At 40.7% G+C, this 16,615-nt stretch overlaps 1 protein-coding gene across 2 annotated transcripts in view; it reads right to left on the minus strand.

Moving 5' to 3' along the window:
• htr2cl1 (5-hydroxytryptamine (serotonin) receptor 2C, G protein-coupled-like 1) overlaps window positions 1–15,707 on the minus strand; it is a 130,382-nt gene extending 114,675 nt beyond the window's left edge. For both annotated transcript variants that reach the window (XM_067579893.1, XM_067579892.1), the window contains exons 1-2: window positions 15,618–15,707; window positions 1,395–1,459 (exon numbers count right to left, since the gene is read on the minus strand). The gene's annotated coding sequence lies outside the window, so the exon portion shown is untranslated. The remainder of the gene's footprint in view (window positions 1–1,394; window positions 1,460–15,617) is intronic.
• Between the last annotated feature and the right edge of the window lie 908 nt (window positions 15,708–16,615).

Below are 16,615 nucleotides of genomic sequence, written 5' to 3' on the forward strand. Positions count from 1 at the left end.
TTCTCAGACTTGGAGAAAAGTTCCATTCAGAGTCAGTGACGGCGTTATACGACTCTTTTCACAAGCTAAATAGTAACTCCAGTGACTGGTACATTGAATGTGCCCTTTAAAATATACCAAGTGTCCCTTTCAAGCATGTAGTTTGTATATGATATAAGTATTTGGCAGAATGTTTCAGGTAATGAGTTATAACCTTCCCTCTCCCTCGTTCTACTTATGATGATTGGGATGACTCTTGTGCCAATTCATAAACCTGAGTATCACTTCTACTGCAGCTGTGAAAGGAGTCAAACCCCTGGAGATTTTTTTGTGTATTTGTGTGTGTGTGTGTGATCCTGAGAGTTTATTACAACAAAACATGGCATCCCTTCATCCTGCAGATACCATGTTCTGCACGCAGCTGCCCTCATGTGATATAATGTGATATATGATGTGTACACACTCGCACACACATGTTGATTTTGACAGATGGCAGCTGGTCTATAACTTTCTGTTCTCCCTGCGATCCTGAAACTACACCGAGTCAATCATCACATGCAGCCAAATATTGATATCAATCTCTATCAAAGCAATATCAATCCCATTTACTGGGAATTTACAGCCAAGACCAGTCGTTTGCCAAAGTGAGCTAGTTAGCGCTCATCGGTTTCTGCACAAAGATACAGACATTGATCTCATTCCAACAGAATCTATCGATAAACTTGTTAGGATGCACACACACACATGTTCAGAAACATTTGCAATCTGTATTGCGCCACGATGCCAGAAACAATTAGCATTCAGTGAAAAACAATCAATAACGTCTTGAAGTGAATGTTCACTGATCATTCACATTTAACAAGCACATTCAATTGCTAGAATATTTTCCGTGACATACATTTTATGTTTTCCTTTTCCTCGCTAAATCTTATTGGTTTTACACTGCGTCTGCTGATCTGACCCTGATTAGCCTGAAAAACAAAGCAAAACACATCTACGGTCTTGTTTTTCTGGCAGCGAAATGGAAAAAAAAAAGCTAAAATTGCTATATAATTGTAATTTCAATCATGCTATGCACAAAAATACAAAGAAATTAAACTTTTTAGGCAGTTGAGAACACCCACTTTGTCATTATCAGACAGGACACGTTGACAGAGCAGGATATCCAGCCTCGCAGTGCGTGACGGATACAGCACGGCGAGTTGACGGACCAACCACCGTATCTGAATTCCAATAATCACGACTCAACCTTAACTTCATGCAAATGAGGTCGCAACGCAGCCCGCTGATCAAATATGACTCAAGATTCTGTTACCGCATCACCTATTTTACGCCTCAAATGTTTTCAGAAACATACTTTAGCGAACTGTTTAGCTGTAAATTGAGAGAGCTTGTACTCATAGTACGTCACCCACCTGCTGGAGCGTTCAGTGGTCCGGTGCGTCCAGATGCGTCCTCGCCAGCGTCTGTATGTCTGCACCTTTAAAAGAGAACAGTGCAATTTCCTGCAATTAGTTTAATGCTGTGAAAGTTCCTGGCCTACCTCATTGTAATTACCTGCTCTACTGAGGAAGGCTAGCAGGGTGGCTTCAGTTTCTCTTCTTGTGCATGAGACCCACATTGAGTGAAGAGCTGATAAAACCACCATGGAGGGTGAGTGTCTCAAAACACATAAATAAAAGTGGCTATAAAGTAGTGGTGATATCATTTTGGGTTGGGGGGGGAAGAGCCAGCAATAGCGTATTCATCAATGGGCTGAATGTGCAGATGTCAATGACCATTATGTTGCATTGAGTGTGTGTGTGTATGTGTGTGTGTGTGTGTGTGTGTGTGTGTGCTCATAGCTATTGAGATGAGGTATTGGATTCCATTTACAGTAGCTGGTCTCTTGTGGAAGCACACAAGCTAACGAGCTTCAATATCCCTCTCTCACGCTCGCTATCTGTCCGGCTGTCTTTGTCTCTCTCTCTCTCTCTCTCACCTTGTGCGGTGGTAATAAATCGCCGTTATCACAGTTTGAGTTAATTGTCACACCTCTAATCAGCGATCCGTCTGTGTGATGTTGCAGTTACTCTCCAGGCAACGGTTTGAAATCAATAAAAACTATTTAAGCAAACTGAAACATCGATGACACCGAAGTGCTGAATTCAAAACCACACAATAGAGACACACAGAACAGCGGTCAAGACAGACACGAGCCCCGCTTGGTATCTTAGAAATTGCCCGGCTTACTCTGAGTGTTATTAGACGAGGTTCAGAAGAAGATGTGGTAAAAAGATTTCATAAAAATAATGTCTTTGAGTCCAGTCGGCTATGTTTTTGGCTGACAGAGAAGCGTAAACAATCTTGCCATCATGGATCAGAGGGTCAGTAGTGCTCGTGCACAGATAATGACTTAATATAAAAGGTAGGTGACACATACTCATGACCACTTGTGTCAGAGCTGTTTATCTGCAGATGAAGGTCTTTTTCACTACAAGAAGGTTCCAAATGTTCTGTTTAGTACGTGTTGCTGTGGTTGATACCTCAAGGAGAACATAATGATCCTCAAAGACGCCTTTGAACCGCACGTCTTTAACTTTCGGAAGACAAACTTTGACCTTACTTTGCACAAAAACTCTAAACTAATACCCATCACCTCCTTCTGTCTCTCTCATGCATGTACACAAACACACACATATTAGGTCGCACACACACTCACTCCCACATCAGTAAGTGCATTACAGTCTCTGACATACAAACATTTGCGTGATCTCAGGGCTAAACAAACAGAGATTTGTATTGACTAAAAATACCTCCGGGAAACCGGTGTGTCCATGTGTGTGATCACTCATGCGTGTGTGCAGGTCTTACTAGCACAGAGGATCACACAGACGAAAAGACGTGTAAAATAAACTACATATTCCTCTGGTAAAAGCGGCGATCATAATTGGAACATCTTCATAATTGGGGTTTAATTTAATGAAGGAGGTAGGAAGTGTTGAAAGAAAGTAAAGTGAAAGGAGTTTATTTAGTCTTAAAGTCTTAAATTGTCCAAATGTAATGATCTATAACATTACTTATACCTGAAATATATCAAAAATCCTGCAGTTAACCCTTTAAATCCTCAATTTTCATGTCTTGTCTTAATGGTTGTTAAGATTCAACCCACAGTAGCATCAAACACATCTTAGTAGGGCAGCAACTAATGATTATTTTCTCAGTTCATTGATTTAGCTATAAAATGTTAGAAAATAGTCAAAATAATCAGAATTTACCAGAGTCAAAGGTCTCCAGAAGTCCAAAATCCAAAGATGTTCATTTTACTATGATGTACGACAAAGAAAATCAGCTATCGTGTTGATCGACTAATCGATTAATCGACTAATGGTTGCAGCTCTACATCTTAATAAACCTTAAATATGCCTTTTCTGTAACTGGAAGGTAACTGGAAGAAGAAAGAGAGAAGAGAAAACGAGAGAGAGAGCTCTTTTGAAACAATAAAAATATATCTGCGGCTCGGTGTGTCACACCTCCTCCGTCCTCATTGTGCCACCATCACAGTCTGCTAGTCCGCCACAGCACATTACACTTTGAATGAAAGGGAGATAGACACACAGTGGGGACTTCCATATGGAGAGGAGAAAGAGAGAGAGAGAGAGAGAGAGATGGATAATAAACACAGAGAAAGTGAGACAGAGAAAGTGCTGTTATCTGCGACAACACACACACACATATCCAGCCACACACACACACACACACACACGGCATGAATAACTCGGGGAACGGAAGGAAGGGGAAGACTGATGACTTACGCTCTGTCGGTCTCAGAGGCTGTAACCGTCTCCGCGGTGACGAGTTAAGGTAAAAGGTCAAACTCGTTCCTCTCCATTGATTCACTAACGGAGAGCTCATCGCCTGCTATCACACGTCCTTCCACTTTACACTCCGACATCACTCATCAGCCCTCTCAGCCCGAACACACACTCCGACGGCACGGATGATAAACAGGACGAAACTCAGAAAATAACCAAAACAGCAGGAAGTGACTCAGATTTCATGTAACCTTTTGATTTATGCTCTATTACACGACTCCCGCCTCTTCTTTTTCTTCTTCCTTCCCTTCTTTTTCGTTTCCACTTGTACTTCCTTTTCATCCATCCGCTAACTACTAGTGTGCTGTCTGTTCCTGTTTGCTGTCACTTTTCGCTGCATCAATTTCTTCTTTGCAGTTTGTTTTCCAGCTGTTCTCTCGTCTTTACTTGTATCGACCTTCTCAGCTGGTAAACAGGTGTGTGTCCATCCAATTCTGAGTGTACTTTAAGCAATTTTTCAACATATCAGCCATATAAAATACAAAAAAAAGCTTCTTCTGTCAACTATTGTTATCTAAATATCCTCCACAATCGAAAATTGCAAGATCAGGTGAGGCACAATGGCGTAAAAACACAATCTTTGCAAAAGGAATGACTGTAAATGTATCTAAAACATCACTGACACCCTGAAATGATTCTGCAGATGATCAGAATTCAATCCACGTTGGTCTGAAAAGTCTCAAAGTGCTGTATCAGTGAATTATTTCATCTCATTCATGTGTGGTGGGGGTGGGTGTGGAGGGAGGAGGGGGAGCCAGCTGGAAATCAGCCTGCATCGCCACAGTACATCTCTCTCAACTGACTCAGCCGAAGAGGGACCCTGATGCTCATGCTCTGTGGGCCAAATCATGCCAAAGCCTGTTAAAGCCTGAAAAACTGTTTTGGCGTATACCGTACCTAGTGTGCAACTTTCATTGGAATGAACGAGGCACCGTCTGGGAATGTGGTGATAAGTTCATGGTTTTTTCATCGGTTTTAGGTTTTATACAGTACAAAGCATCTCATTTAGCTTTATGTCACCTTCTGAACCGCCACAGTCTGACCTAGTTGACTCTAAAAAGAGCACAATAACATTCAGAAGGAGGCCATTGCAATTTGTGTTGTTGCTTTTTTTTTGGTGTTACACTTCACCTCTCATTGTCACGAATTAGCCCAAGCAGCACAAGCTTTCTTGAGGGTTTTCTATGAAAAATATGTATAATATTCTATAGTACTTGATCTGTTGAAAGGAGAGTTGAACAGGATTTAAACAGCTTTTCCAGCATAAACAAAAAAGTAAACTTTTAATGCTGCAAAGACTATTTACAACAGGTTTTTCCTGCAGCTAAGCCCAGCTGCCCCCAGGACAAAAATACATTTAGGATCTACGCCGGATGCTTAACTGACTGGTAAGTCTTGACAAATTAAGGCGTTTTGTTGCTGCTTCCCTCCTTTTGTGTGCAATTTTTTTTGGCTGGACCACAACAGCGGGGCCAGACGTACATGTGTGGTTGTCCGTGAGTGAGTAATGAATCGGCGCAAACGGTTTTCTATTACATCATCAACGGGTGTTTACAGTGCTTCCACTCATAGCCCTATTTGCACAGGACTAGTATTACCTGAGGACTTCATGTGATTTAGAAATCAAACTACACTACAAAGCAGATGAATAGAAACTCTACTGGTTTCTGCATTTTTCCAGTCCCTCTTCTTTCTCATCTCCCTGAGCTGCTTTCCATCTGAATCTCTCCACCTCTCTTCTCTCCTTCATGCTCCTCATCACTCTTGTCATCTTTTCCTGTTCCTCTTCCTTCCCTCTCATAAGCATTCAGTTCACACTCCTCTCCCATCTCTGCTGTCCTTCTCCCTGCTCCACCGCTGTCAATCATCTATTTCTTCATTGATTCCTGAATCTTTCTCCTCATTATTTCCATCCTAACCCTGTCTTTTCTCCACTAATCTTCCTTCCTCCAGCGGTTGGTCCGCTCTGATGAAACTGAAGCATCTGTTACAGCTAAACTAGAAGATTTTGATGGAGGATTTGAGGCCATACCTGAAGGAGAACAAATACAAATACCTTCAAGTCTTCTGCTGCAGGCGACTCAAAAAATGTGGAAAATTAAGTCACTAAATTGGTAAAAAAAATTAGTATTTCTTAAGCAATTTGATTATAAAAGTAAACAGGCAATTAAATTTTTATACTCCAGTTCAAACATGAAGGTCAGGGTCTAATTTCCATCACTGGTTGCCAGCAGCTGCTGGCAGTCTGCTGGGGACAAAGGCCTCTAACCTGTTTTTAATAGGCTTCTTCACAGTTGGAAAGGTTTCACCAGATCAGCACAGAAGGCACTCATCTTAATGTTTGCAATCAATCACCACAACACAGTGAGGGCAGGAAGTATCAAATGTTTTAATGCATACCTGGCAAGATGTTTTCAATGGTTCAGTGACCAGACACAAGCTGGGCTTGTGCTTTATTACATCTGTGCGGATACACGGAAAAAATATGAGCAGCTCTTTAGAAGCACTGCTCAGTCATACACCTTATAGGCCCTAGAGGAAGATATAGATTTACTGTACGCCTACAAGAATATAAGTGGATATTACTAAACCACACAGCTGTGAATGAGCCAGTCATTGTAAAGCGTAAATGAAACAACTGATGCAAATCAGCTAATACAGACATAACAGCGGTAAAGAAAAGTAGTTTTAGTTCCCTGACTGGTTATATACCATATAACCCAACCTTTACTATAGCTGCCATTCACAGATATAGAAAGAATAACTTTGGTTTTGAACTGTCAAAAGATATTGTAAAACATACATTTTCCTAAATTTACCTGCACAGAGCAGGAATTCAAAGGCAATTTGGTCAAGAGGTGTTAAAGAATATTAGTTGGGTATGCAAGAATGTGTTCTGAGGAAATATGAAAAACATCCAAATTTTTGCAGTAAACAGTTCTTGATGACATTAGTAACTTTATATCCCTATTGTACATCAGTACTGCAGACAGTAGTTATCACTGCAGACGTCCCTCTTTCTGAATTCATCCTGCACTGTGGACACTTTTCTGTTGGATACGGAGCCAAATACAAGAGTAATTAAGACATTTATGGTGAAAAGTTGGCCTGAGCTGCTGAGTCGTCCAGAAATACTGCAAGGGCAAACAATGCAGCTTTGTGTCTCTGTGGGGTTGAGTGTCTTTTTATTAGGAGGGGGACGTCAAGGTGTTTAGTGTACAGAACTATGGAACATGTTATTCTAAGAAATGTATAGAGAGGGTTGAAAGGGCACAGTGTTTTTTAATACTGTGTAATTGGAAGAGCAGGGACAAGCAAGAGGCAGGGGTCAGTCGGTAAACGTGGAGAGACTCACATGCCTGCAGGTTTGAGGAAGCAATGCTCCGAGTGGATTTACTGTTGATTTATGGGGCAAAACCATAAACTGTAAACAAAGATGGGATGTAGCGAGGTGTGACGTCACCCGTTGGTTTGCATTGGAGCTTGTTTGAAGCCCAGAGTTGCAGCTTATGGTCGACGCCATCTTTTCCATTTGAAGCCACGACTTTCCAAATAAGTGAGTGCAGGGAGTTGGCGTTCATGCTCTGGACACACACAAATGCTAGCTTACGGGGAACACCGAGCAGTGCACACATTTGTTTTTCGTGCTAATACGGCAGGTACTGTCATCATCCGGGGAGAGGAGCTGTCAACTACGGTCTGGAACAGGCTCACTTAAGGTGGACCAGCTAGAAACACGCCCCACTACCTCGGACCGAAGTGTACGTTAGCTTACTAGGAACACAGAGTGGGGCACACTTTGGCTAACGCTAGCTACTTTCAACGCCCACACTGCAGACATCAAAGCAACAATAAGTCTTCAAATCTCATTAACAGAGCAATAACTTCCAAAATGACCACCAGAACACTTATTAGATAGCCTGAAGAAATGTTTAACTTAGTATTTCTGGAGAGAAGTTGACGCTTTTTGAATGAGAGTCAAGTGGAACCAGCATCTAGCGGCCGTCGGTGGCATTGCACTTTATGGTACTTCCACATTGGCTTCAGACTCAAACCGTGGTTGTTGTAGCTTTGGCAAAACACAGCATTCAATTTTAATGTGATTTTTTTTCACCAAAAATCAAATACTCACTAACTGTAGACTTAAAAAGGCTCGTCCGAAATGTTTAAGCCGCTTTTGTCGTAGACAATGGCTGATAGTTAGCTTAGATTTACCAAAAGTGGACAATAAACCTGAATGTGGAGCCTAGAGCCACAAAAAAGCTTTGCAAAATGTCCAAAGAAGCTGTATGAAAAAATAATGTAAATCAATGATACACTTACTACCCTTTTCAGGCTTTCAATCGCACCTCAAAGTCTTCATTATTAGCGAATGCAGCGAGCCAAGTTGTCGTCAACGGTTACAGTACATTATTGTAGTTCCATTTGCTGATGAAGACCATGAGATGTGTTTGAAAGCTGTGAAAAAGCTAGTGAGAAGTAACAAATCTAGCAAGAGAAAGAGGTTCTTATGCTGCAGAAGTGGTTTGATAAGTTTCTGTAGATGTTTCGACATGTTGTGACATGCGTTTCAATGTTCAAAAGACAAATTTTCATCTCTGTTCTTCTTCAAAGCCCTTTCAGAACTTAAAATCCATTCTTCTGTTCCTTCAACTCTTTCATCTCTCCATCAGTCTCTTCCCTTCCTCCCCCTCATCCATCATCGCCTCCTCCACCCAGTTTATATCTCCACCTGTCCACACCTTCATCACTTGAGCCGTTCATTCATTCCTTTACTGAGTCACTCCCCTTTGAATCATAGCTTCGCTGGAATTCCCTCCCTACGCTCGTCCTTCATTTGCCGCTCCCCCTCCTCGATCAGTGATCTCTCAGTAGCGCTGTCGTTACTCACTTCAGTCAGGAGGTATGTGCTGTCTCCCTCCATCATACTAGCTCCTCTCCCGCCGCTCTCACCGTTAAAACTATCATTTTGTTTTTCCGATCTCACGCAGATTTTCTTATCTTGACGGCATGATGACAAAATATATAAATGTATTCAATGCAAACCAACAAGAACAGGACACTGTGGACAATAGATGCTTCGTTCTTGCACCTCATTATTTCCACCATCCATCTCTCTGCCTGTCTTTATTCATTCACAACCCCCCTCCCAACCCCCCCTTTTCTCAACAAACATCCTTCATCTGTTTCATTTTTTATTCCCGGCCTTCACGTCTTCACTTAATCCAATTATTTTGTCATCCTCTCTCATTCTCCTGCAAAGGTTATGACTCGCTTTATTGACTTTATTCTCCCCCGTTCCCATTCTCTTTCCATTTAAAACCCCAGTTTGATATTTGTTCAGCCTTGTATATTCCCACCTGTAGCGGTTCAGTCGGGAGAATTCTTTGTTTTTTTTTGTAGAAAAATGTGTATTCATGGTTATGACATTTCATCACACCGTCGTCTTTTCTACATTATGCAATTTAAAAGCAGATCTAAGCAGGTGAAGCTGGATGGCAGGTGGGTGAAAAGCAACAAAAATCTCACGGCAGCAGAAAGAAACATCAAGGATGGCAGTCTGAAGATGAGAGAGAGATTAAAGACGTATTACATAGTTAAAAGTGCTTCACTCTGTGTGTGGAAGATGATCAGAAATGAGAACTCTTTAATCTGTTTTTATTATCATTACTATTTTTGCAATATCTTAGTTGCTAAGTGTCATTTTTGCATTTCATTTACTATCATATTGCTGCAGGTAATGATTATTTCCATTATCGATTAATCTTACAATTAATTTCTTGCTTGGTCTGTAAACTGTTTTGTCCGACCAACAGTCAAAAACCCAAAGATATTCAATTAACTATAACTTAAGATGAAGAGAAGTATTAACCCATAAGCACCCGGACCCATTTCCTCCTTTTTTTTTGAAATTCTACCTTCAGTGTCAAAGATCTGTAAACTTGTTTTATATCAATTTGTTCAAGAAATGTGGTCAGAACAGGTTAAATGTAATAAAGGACGTCTTATTAAAGCATCGCAATTGTTAAATGGGTTGAAACCTACCTTTAGTAACAAAAAACAAGCTTTTTAAATTTAGCTAGTTCTGTCATATTTGCTGGCCAGACACACTGCCACCATTTTGGAAGTGATGTCATGGGTACACAGATTCACACATTGTCACATGACTGCACCAGGATGTTCAGTAGATGTCACTTTAGGGACTTCATGGGTTCAAATCAAGGATAAAAGCTGTATAAGGAATTTTCCAGAACATTTGAGCAGCTGGAACCAAGTAATGTTTGACATTTTTTACCCTTAATTACTGTTTAGGTCAAATTTGACCCATTTTTCCATATTAAAGCAATAAAAAAAAACCCAACACCATTCTTTTAGCCTGGATTATTATGACTTTTTGTTTCTTTTCCACAGTTTAAAAATGGAAATATTTCAATTTTTTAACATTTTTGTACATAGAGGGGTTTAAACTTGACCTGTATTCATTAAGAAATTCAAAAATCACCATTAAAAAATGTTTTTGCATTCTTCACAATCAATAACATTCATTGAAATCATTATTATGGTTGTTTATGTTTTCTTGTTTGAGGTAACATAGGACCATAATACAGAATAGTGATTGTGAATGTTTTTTCTCCCTAGACAAACCTAAAGAAAACACTCTCGCTGTTCTTCGTTAGGGGTTAATGACCCATTTATTATTTACTAATAAGGTATTTATAAATGAAAAATAGATTTGTGGTTCCAAAGTTTAGTATAAAGACTTATTATGAATCAGACTATTAACAGTATATAAGGGTTAAGCTTAATAAATGGCTTAAACAAGTAAGTGAACTGTCTGTTAATCTACTAATCAAATGGACTCATCAACTTTCTCCTTTCCTGACTTGACTTATCAAACAACTATTTCAGACCTGCCAACCCTGGGTGAATTTTTTTGAGCACCACTTCCGTGACCGAGATGTATGAGATGCAAATCACTGATGTTCCCACAATGAATTATTGTACATATTTTTCAAACATACCCAAAACATCCTTACATTATTTGCATACATGCAGCAGTCAAACAGACAAACATTTGAGGGATACAGTGATATGAAAATTCTTGATACCAATATCAGATTGTTTACAAAAATATGTGCAGATGCTTCTACTGTTAGTTGGTCATTTATGCCTGTTTGTCCATTTGTCTCTTTCACCTGCCTAAACATAGCTTAGGCTCTCAGTTCATCTCAGTTTCCCTCACGCTACACACTAACCTCCCACCACTGCTGCATTTATATAGTTTCTATTATTTACAACCTCAAAATAATCAAACCAATTAAGCCAAGCCAATATGATTTTCAGCTAATTTGAAAAGATTATGACAATGTAGCTGTAAAACCCAAACCAGCCTCAACAGACTCTTCTGTGGCTACGATGAAATAAATATTTTAGAGCTGGTTAATACAAACTGTTCTCATTATAGGAAGGATATTACTTAATGGTGTGATGACCTTATGACAATATTGGCTGAATATGAACATGAGTAGGCAAAGTTATAGACTGCAGTGCCATCACACACTTTTACACGCATGTGCGCACACACACACCTCCTGGTAACTTTCTAGGTAATGTTATTTCTGTTGCACACTTCTTTTTCCATCGTGCCATGATCTGCTCCTCTCATTACAGGTTACGGGTTTGGCTGCAACAATAATTATGAATACACACTATGAAAAGTCTTGTTTTACAATCTGCGACACACAGACTTTGCCACCTTAATTGCATGGTGAACAAACAAGCTAGCTTGCAAATTACATAACGTTAGGCTAACATTATTAATGTTAAATATTTAACCAAAGGTTGGAAGGTCATTGTTGACTTAACTCAACAAACAATTTTAACTTTCCACATCCACCCCAGTCTGTGTACGTTTGCAAAGGAGTTTAAAGAACCGTCCTCACTTGAGGAAATAGCCAGCTGGAGTGAGAAAGGGGAACGAGAGGGATAAAATCAGCGTCATGTTCCTGTCGATTTGTCTCTTGAAACGACATTACGCATTCGTCAATCATGATCATCCCCATTTGATATTTGGATGAAGGCTGGAGGAATTAATCCTGTGCTGTGATTGGTTGAACTCGTCTTCTATTGCTTTTCGGGAGGCTACGCGCTGCTGCCTCCTGCTGTTAGACTTGAGTACTGCACGTGTACAATTGAACCATGGATGTATGAGTTGAACTCACGGGCGTCACCATGTTTTTGCGTAGTTATGCGTACAGGTCGGCAGGTCTGCTTATCCTTGAAGTATCCAGAGAGATAGCCAGAGCTACGTCAGACATAAATAACAAATTAAGTGTCATTTTGTCCTCTGCAGCACTTCTATCTGGAGTTACTGAAGCTCCCTTAAACAAACAGTAACCTCTCTCTCTCTCTCCGTCATGTATTAGGATGCAGTCCTACAGCTCGCTTTGACTCTTCCGGAGAAAGAGATTTGTTTGTGTTGAAGGCAAATTTGAAACGCCGGGATTCAATTACCTTTTTGTAAAATTGCTAATAAAGTTATCTACTTCTAGAGTGTGAAGGTGGGCGGTGCAGGAATGTAGGGGACAAACAAAACAGATAACACTAATCCTCCAAAACAAACCAGAGAGCAAAAGTGAAACAAATGCGAGGCAACGGCACAAGCATGAACATGTCCTGATAAGAGGATATATAATTAAAGAGAACACCGAAATCCGTGTATTTGCTGCTCATCATGTCAAATTCAATGTTTTGTTTTAATGCTGCTGTGTTTTTTCACTCCGGTATGGATACAAACAACCAGGGAAGAGCACAGCAAAGGTGTCCTTTTACCAAAGGAGAGTTAGTGAATGAGTCAGTGTGGGTGTATCAAAGACGTCTTTGTACTAAAATCAAAGTTAGAAGAACATGCAGGTAGACAGAGATACAGCAGGAGGGAGACGTGTGGGTGACACAGGCGAGCAAACAGTCCGAACAGCGATGACAGACCGTCCAGTGCGGCTCTGTGATGAAACGGTTGAAAATCTAAATGAAATTAAGAGGATGACTTTGAAGTGAGGCTGACCTGTCCGAAGCACTAATGTAAAGTCATTTATCATCAAGATGTTCACTTTTATCATAATTCTATGCTATAATTTCTGACAATGTCAAAGCATATGGCAAATACTTTGAACCTATGGGAGGTCAAAGCAGGACAGGGGAAGAGGAGGAAGAAGAAGAGAAGAGATTCAAATGAAGTCATTCTGAGACATGCTCTTTGTTTAAATAATTTAGGCTGGTCAATGAAAACATTTGACTTAATTTTGCTTGTTATTTTATTCCATATTTACAAATAATTTCATCATCAAAAATCTGTGTGGCAAAGAATGAAATGGAGGAAAAATGCTAATATTGGATGAAACAGTGGATAAACTAATAGTTTCCATCTCAAACAAAGACATTTTTGGTCAGTATTTTAAAGGGGAAATATCATGCTGTTCAGGACTTTCTGTTATTTTTACTGTTATGATACTGGATGTCTATGTTAAACATGGTCAAATGTCAAAAACTTGAGGTAAAAATGCTTCCTGAGACTCAAACGCCAGGTCTTCAGCCTGCTCTAAACGTGAATGCCCACAAATGGCCTTTGCTGCTAAAGTTGTTGCTAAGGTTGTTCCACAGGTTGTTGACGTTGTCCGTGTATGTATTTCATATCGGATTCAGGCTCCAACATGTACGGATGTAATTAAGAAGTTTCCATTTCATGTTAAATCTATTATTGTTTGTTTACGAAGCCTCCTGAGCCAGCAAAACTCTGCTGAGGGGCATCTTCTGGGAGCTGTCCAATCAGAACAGAGTGGGCTCATCAGGAGGCGGGCCTTAAAGAGACAGGAGCTAAAACAACCTGTTTCAGACAGGGGCTGAACTGAGGGGCTGCATAAAGGGCCAGTATAAGATAAATATACATATATACATGATACATCCCCTTTAAATTATTATTTCTCCTTCTTGCACAAGTGATATCAGTCGATTCCAGGTGTTCATATCAAACGTTTAAAGTATTTTTAATGGAAAACCACACCGTGTATGATTTTATCTCCAGACTGTGAACACCAACCAGCCCAGACTGGAATAGATTGGACACAACACGGTCGACTCGGTCGCCACAGTCAGATCATAACTCTAATCAGCCCAGCAATCATAATGTGTGTAGTAAATATGTCTGATGAAAGGCTCTCTTTCCGCTTACTGTATGTGTGTTTGTGTGTGCGTGTATGAGAGAAAGAGAGAGAGACCGTTGGACTCAACCCAAGATGGAGGTCATACAGCACACCGATGACTTAATTCTTCTGTGGCCAAGTATGCAGCGTCGTATTGTGTGTGTTTGTGTGTGTCACACTTCCTTCAGCGAGGGAGCAGAGCAAACACATTCCTAAATCTCTCAGATTAGAGCGAGAGAGAGTGGATTTGACTGTGCTTATCAACGGCAGAACAAAGGAAATGTGAGTGAGTGTTTTACACCTAGACAAACACACACACAATCTTATACACACAAGGTATGGACGACTGACCGGTTCAGTGAAGGTGTCTTGGGGAAAGTGTCTGACTCGTTTTACCTGATGATATCTTACTGTGTGTGGACAAAATAATGTAAAATTGAGTTTCCATGTGGTTTTTCTTGGCATTTTAAGTGTTTTATTTTAATCCATCTACCTTTGGCCATACATTAATTGATCTCATTGGAGCTCCTGTGCTTTTTAGACTGGTTGAATCAGACTCTGGTTTCTTTTTTGCCCTTGGTGCCAATTTATTTGGGCAGATCTGAACGCAGCAATCATCTTGGACGAACCAAAACAACCATATTGAGACCCTTTGAGGAAGTTGGGTCACAAATGAACTCCGGAGCGGTTTGATTGCGGTGGGAACGTCATCCAACCTCGATCTGACCCAACTATTAGGCGTACTCTGCAAGTTAGAGCTAAATGTCTCCTTTAGATAGGTGTACTTTGCATACTGGGGCCAGTTGTGCTTTGCATACTGGGATGCGGATGAGGGAAATCAACAGTTGCTAGCCAGAGAGCTGAGTGAGCGTTCTCTTGTAGGTTTAAATGATGCATTTAGGTTCGCTTGGATTCTTCCCTGCGTGAAAAGAAACCAAACCAAGGGGAAAATACACCAATTCACCCACTGATTCAGACCAGAACAAATAAACTATAGGTTTGAAAACACCCTGAGTTGATGCTGAACCAAAGCTGCTGGTAATATGGCTCGGGTAGTCGTGATAATGAAGCTCTACCCTCTGTATTTTTGCAATGAGGGGAAAACATTGGAAGAATAAATGGAAAGGAAATGTAGGGCTGTAGGAAATGAGCGGTTTCTTCTTTGTAAACATGTTGTTGAAAGGTCATGAGTGTAAAATGTGGAGAGAAAATGAATATGAGAACTGAAAGGATGAAGGAAATGCAGTTACTTTTTCCTCTACATGAAATAAACATGAGAAACAAAAAAATTAGAAATGACACTCGAAAGCTGATGGTCATTTTATGCCTTTTTGACACTTAAATAAATGTGAGATTGGTTTTACTTTAAGCTGAACTGCTCCTTTAAATCCTCTGAATTTAAAGGATTGAGCAACAGATGAGTAAAAATGCTGGACCACCCCGAATATCTGGACTACTGGGAAATGTATTCTCACCACCAAGTGGAAGTCAGTTCAGCTTTTCTTTCTTTCTCCCTGTCTGTGCATGTGTGTGTGTGTTAAAATGTGTCTCTCCCCTGTGTTTGTGTGTATGTGTATGTGCTCACTTTCTTCAATGGCACCAGTGACACCTTCAAAGTGGCAGTAGGGGGCAGGCAGCAGGCATCTGTTCACACAGCCAGCCTGCTGAGACACACATAAAACACTGACAAAAAAAAAAACAAACACATAGATGGATCAGGAGAGACAAGAGAGAGAGAGAGAGACAGACACACACAAAATTGGATTCATGTAGACATAAAACCACAACCGTGCACCGAAAACCCCACATGAACCCTGGGCTCCTGTTTGACAGGGTGAATCTGACAGGCTAAGACCTGCTGTGCATGTGTGTGTATGCCAGTGGGTGGGTGGTTGACATTAGTCTGCCACTGCTGGGGGGGGTGACAGAGAAAACAATTACACCGGATTGGTCTTGTGGGCATCTACACGTCTTCTGCCATTAGCTGCACTGTGTGTGTGTGAGAGAGAGATAGAGGTGAAAAGGAAACCTAAATTCTGGGCACGTTCTCTACTAGCTGTTTCTTTAGCTAATGTCACAGGAAAAAGGTGTCTAGACTACTCAGACAGGAAGACAGATGCAGCAACGTCAGCACACACACACACAAACACACTAACATCCATGCACAAACTTCTGTATCCCAGCAGCGAAGGCCGAGCGAGCAGCAGCAGCACCAAGGGGCATTGTGGGAATTCAGCGCCAGGACTGGGATTCAGAACAAGGCTGCTGAGGATGTGAGTCTAACTCCCAGTCAAACGCACCCATCAGACCAGACAGCCTTACTTATGTCAACGTTTTGTACATTGACGGAGCTCCCACTGGATCCGCCAGCTCCTGTTGTAATACTTCAGTATGTGAAGCTATCGACTTAGCATGTCGTGCTAGTTGTAAAGAATAGATCAGCAATGAAATAGGAACGTTAGCTCTCTCAGGGTCATTTAAGCTTAATTGTTGAAATGCAATTTTTATTTTCCCTCCAACTCAATAGCTAAAATCTTTTGGATGATTAAAAAGTTAAGCGTGTTTTGCCTCAGGTTGAGGTTG

This window comes from Thunnus thynnus, chromosome 22, assembly GCF_963924715.1.
Source record: "Thunnus thynnus chromosome 22, fThuThy2.1, whole genome shotgun sequence".
NCBI classification, from domain to species: domain Eukaryota; kingdom Metazoa; phylum Chordata; class Actinopteri; order Scombriformes; family Scombridae; genus Thunnus; species Thunnus thynnus.